Here is a 6,048-nt window from a genome sequence, read left to right as displayed (position 1 = left end):
AGACGATTAGTTTTTGTACGGCTATGTGGTCTAGTGGTATGACACTCTCTTTAGGATCGGAAGGTCCTGGGTTAGAGCCTAGCTCGGCACATAGTTGAGTCCCTGGAACAGGCTCTTTAATCACATTCTCTCACTGTACTCAAATGTAAAATGAGTACCTGGCCATTAACAGCGTTTATTCTGTCGAAAAATAATTTAATATCGCCTAACAGGCGTCATGTCTCGTTCTACATGTTATGTGTTGCTGTTGGTCAAGGGTAAAGCGCTTTGAGCACGTTTAGTGGAAATTGCGCTATATTCAAGCTCAAGCTCAAAGAGGGGACAATTCCAATGATGTGCATTTTTTGATATGACCAAAAACTCCCATCAAGACTCTCAATCGCAAGCAAAGGTTCAGGGTATGAAGGACACACTCAAATGTTTACAAAGTGTATGAAGGACATCGACACACTCAAATGTCTACAAAGTGTATGAAGGACATCGACACACTCAAATGTTTACAAAGTGCAAAATTGTTATTCTAATAACTATAATAGCAACTAACAGAGAGATGATTTCCAAGGAAAGCAAAATGATATCATCTCTCAAAAAAAATAGAAAGGAACTATACACTTTGCCACTTCTGTTTTAGGAAATGTAAATGTTGCTGCTCGAAGCTGGAAGAAATAAATAACAAAGTGAAATTGAATTTAAGCTTCAAATAAACACATACAGATAATGTGGATGTTTCGGGTTTCCCTTTTATCAACAAATCAGGATGAATGAAATACTGCAGATGAATGAGATGTGATAACGGCGGTGAACCATAACAATGCCATTATCACATAATATTATCTAATCCGTCTAAGAAAAGTGAGTGGAGCAGGCACTTATGTTGATAATAACAAGAAATGAAGTGAGTAGGAAAGTGCCAGGAGAAATTAGAGAATAAAATTTTCATGGCGGGAATGGGGGCTCGAACCCGCGGCCTTACTGATACGACAAAACCACCTGGCGGGGGAAACCGTGGCTCTATCCACCACTCATTCGTCTGTAGTGTTTCATTCATCCTGTTTTGTTGATAAAGGGGAATCCCGAAAAGTTCACATTAACCCTTTAAGTTAAGCATCTCCATAAAGTTCAGGAAAAACCAAGCATCTCATTTCAGAACAAAGACAAACATTAGATTCCACTAAAATCCGAAAAAAAAAAAAAAAAATTCCTTATGAAATAATGCATACACCTGACTCTTTCCAATCCCAGCCATGGCCAGGGCAAGACCAATTTTTAAATGGTCTAAAGCTAGAACAAGGACAAAGTTAAGTTGAAAGTTGAAGAAGACATAGGCCTGATAGAGGGCACCCCCCACACACAAACTCTGACTCTGAAGAGAAGTGAAGGACCTCCATCTAAGAATGAAAAATGCCTTTGTTTACTGTGGTCTTAGACATATTTACGATGAAAGGTAAAAGAAAATGGAATAGTATAATATTATTTTTTAATTTAGCACCATGAAAAACTGCAAATATCTTGTTTATACAGATCTACCACTTGTAAATTTATATCATGATGAAATAATGAATGAAGTTAAACGTTAATTTTAACTAAAGTGATCAATGGCTTTATCAAAAGCCAATTTATATGAATATGAAGAGAACATGTGAGGATAAAAGTACATATATATATAAATAACATATATATATATATATATATATATATATATATATATATATATATATATATATATATATATATATATATATATATATCGTTGATTTCACATATTACCATAAACGACAAGTTTCACATACTATCATATCAGAAAAAAAAAAAAAGGTATTGACACAATGCATAGTACTGAAGGAATTTACATATAATTGAATGTGTTGAAATCATAAATTTACCCCCCAAAACCATTAGTTATTTCTAGTAGTTTTATAAAATACATACAAAATGTATAACATTTTATATATATATATATATATATATATATATATATATATATATATATATATATATATATATATATATATATATATATATATATATTATATATCATTTAACATGACAAAATGCCACTTACGATAGTACAAGAAATCAACTACCATATATTATATTCATATGAATTTTTTACAATGTTGTGATAATCAATGTATGTCTGGCACATCTTCAATAATTAGAATATTTGTAACTGGCAGGAATTAAGACTATTATTGGTGATGTGGTAATGAAAATTTTGGGGGAAATAAGTGAATAGATTGTGGACTGTCACGATTTCAAATCTGTTTTGATGACGCGTTCGATGATTCATATCATGATTAAAAGTGTTAGTGCTAGGGAGGAAAGTAATAATGTTAACCAGTTCACTTTCACTTTCACTATCCAGCATCGTGCTCATTGACTCGTTGGCTGCCCGCCTTTAACGATGACAAAAGTCCGCCCATTCTCTTCGTCTGTTGACGGTATCATATAATTCTCTTCCATTCATCTCTGTCCATTCTAGGATGTTTTTTTAAATAACTAGGCCTGGGTCTTCCCCTTCTTTGTTTGCCCTTCATTTTCTCCCTGTATCACATCAGTTAACTGCCGTAAAACAGGTATTTTCAAATTTGGCCAGAAAACTTCGTCTTTCAAATATCAATCGATTTAAATAACGCTCATCTTGATAAAAACTCTCAAATGCGAGACCTCGTGAGGTACTTAAATACAGTCCAAGGTTTGAGAGTTTTTGCCAAAATGAGAGTCATTTAAATTGATTGATATTTGAAGGACGAGTTTCCTGGCCAAATTTTTTGTATACGTGTCTTTCCAGAGTACGGCTGATAACTGATTAATATTAGAATAAAAACTTGGAAATCAAGATTTTATAGTAATAATCATTATAGTAAATCTATCTACAACGTGATAATAAACATTATGGCTAATTTACCCCAAAAAAAATATTAAAAAAAAATTCTTGAGCATTTATATAGTGCAACATCTACTAAACGTGCTCAAGGAGATTTACAAGGGGTCTCTAGCCAACAGCGATACATAACATGTAGGACGAGACATGATGCCTGTAAGGCGAAATTACAATATTTTTAAACCGACACAGAAGACGATGTTAAAGGCCAGGTACTCTGTTTACACCTGAGTACAGTGAGAGAATATTAGTTAAGAGCCTTTTCAAAGGACTCAACTAAACGCCACTCAGAGCAAGACTCAAACCGTAGACCTTCCAGTCCAGGGGCAAGGATCATACCACTAGAACACATAACCCCATTAGAGAAAATTGAATCCTCATTTCTAAACATTACAATAATCACAAGCATGTTTTAACGCACGAAAGATGACTAGACTACAATCTATAAGTTTTAAATCAGAAAGCAGATTTGGAGGCAAGAAAAGCATTCAGTGTGATGGGAACGGAATTCAGTTGCCTCCACTTAATTGCACATTTGTTAAACAAATACTTCCCTTATATGCATCTTTGATCTATTAAATTTTAAAAATAAAAAAAATAAAAAATCAATGAGATTCTTATCATAGATTAATTGTACGTCTTTTAATCTTTCTTTCCACAGCTAAAAATAATACATCCTTTTTTACTTTAATAACTATGTTGTAAAATGGTTATCTTTAATCACACAATCCTATCTGGACTTTGCTTTTGCTTCAACTCTCTCCTTACCAACTATTTCAGGATTTTTCTTGTCTTATTCACCCAACTCAAAAAAATGATTTTTTAAGCTCAAACTCAAAAGCAAGAAATACAAGCCATGAATAATTTAGATCAGTAAGACGGCCATTACAAATTAGTATCAAATTTTGTTTGTAGCTTTAAAAAAAGAGTTTTCTTCTTTTTTTCTTCAAATTCTGTGATGCACAAATAAATCTGAACAAGAAAAATTCTCATTGAATCGTAGCAAATGTGACAATTTTCCTAGAATTGGAAAGAAGAGGATTAATACCAAAGCATATCATTCAATCAGCTTCATCTCCTTATGGCTATGGATACAAATCAATGTACCTCCCTTACTAATATGGAAACTGTATCTGTTTTATTGTGATTCACATACGTTGCATCTCGCACTCTTCGTATGATAACAATAACAAAAAACGAAATCACACACAGCTTGGAATCAGCTAATTGATTTATCTTATTAGTGTCTGCGACTTTTTTTTTGGAGCGAAAAGAACATTTGATTTCTAAATTCAATACGGCAAAGAGGACAAAAAAGAAAATATAATAAATCATTAAAAAATCAACTTAAAACATAGGAAACCAATAATATTAGTTGATGCAGTAATCCAATTTAAAGAGGTCTTGAGTCCATCCAAGATATTCTCAAGTTCGTAAAAAGAACCTGGAAGCAGCTATGAAAAAAGCAATGTTTTCAAATAGAGACAAGATTGTGTGTTTCTGCCTAAGTGGTGTACTGACTCAAACTCTAGAAAACTCTGCTGTAGTACAGATAAAGACCGGATAAAGACTGTATGTGACTTGGTAATGAGTTCACTCATAGGGGATTTTTCCATGGTTTTATTCATATGGGACTTTTCCTGAGTTTGCTCATATGGGCTTTTTCATTAAGATAGCAGAACTGTACAACTTAAAACCTCTTGAAATCAAACTATATAAAGCTGTGAAGTCATAAAAATGTGCACATAAATTGCATACAGAAGGATAAGTTGACTTCACAAATGTGTGCATTATTCTTGTAATTATCAATATGGTAAAAAAGCAACTCTTTAAAGCATGCATTTTTAGAGAGAGCGTTTGTTTGCATGTGTGCTCGTGATCAGCAAAAGATATTAATATTATGTAAATTATCACACTTTACTTTCAAATGCAATAAAACAATTTATATCTATTTACAATAGCATAAAATAAACCCACGCTATTTACATCAATTAAATAATACAAGCAAATGAGAACTGATAACAATTCCTAAAACCGAATCCCAATTCTAAATTGAAGAAACCGTCCATCAGTTTTAATATAATATATAATCTCATATATAATATGATATATGATATAATTCAAAGGCAAACAAAACTAATTTGATTGTGCATTGCGTCAGATTTCTATTTGTCCATTTGCAGGAATTATTAGATAAAAATAATAATAATAATAATAATAATAATAATAATAATAATAATAATAATAATAATAATAATAATAATAATAATAATAATAATAATAATAATAATAATAATAATAATAAGTTTGAAATATAGTTAGTATGCAGATGGCGTCACTCAGGCCTTTGTTATTGTTTTTGCCATCCGCGTTTGTGAGTTGTTCTCACTAAACTGTATTAACCAGACTATAAAAGTTCATGGTTACACAGAGTTTGTGTGTTGGTCCGTTATACTTCCGGATGGCAATGTTGTGAACTCCTTGGCCAAGCGCATTCTATCTATAGAAGAATTCGTCGGGATTTAATTCAGGTATATATATATATATATATATATATATATATATATATATATATATATATATATATATATATATATATATATATATATATATATATATATATATATGAATACATATATATATGTGTTTTTGTGTAAGCGCTTCCGAGCACTTTTGTTGGAAAGGGGCGCTATAGAAATCACGCATTATTATTATTAATTATTATTATTATTATTATTATTATTATTATTATTATTATTATCATTATTATTATTATTATTATTATTATTATTATTATTATTATTATTATTATTATTATTATTATAATAATAAACAGCTTGTTATCTAATAATTCCTGGAAGTGGACAAATACAAACTGACGCAATAACAATAAAACTAGTTTGTTTGCCAATGAATCATTATGGCGGCCTGTAAACTTCCTCATTCTAAACCAAAAAAAAATAAATAAAAAAATAAAGACAGAAAATAAAATAAAAAGAAAGAATAATGTTAATAAATAATAAATACCAAAACTACTAAAATCCAAATTTTGAATAAATTTGTACCTAAGACACGACTCGATGAAAATAGAAAACAGATCATTAACTTTGATAAAGTTTTAGATAACATTCAGCCATTTTAACAATAAAGCGCAAGGAGACAAA

The sequence above is a fragment of the Berghia stephanieae genome, chromosome 1 (assembly GCF_034508935.2).
Source record: "Berghia stephanieae isolate SIO BIC M18660-M18661 chromosome 1, UCSD_Bste_1.3, whole genome shotgun sequence".
Classification (NCBI taxonomy): Eukaryota; Metazoa; Mollusca; class Gastropoda; order Nudibranchia; family Aeolidiidae; genus Berghia; species Berghia stephanieae.
The sequence above is the reverse complement of the archived record's forward strand: the minus strand, read 5'-3'. Positions refer to the sequence as shown.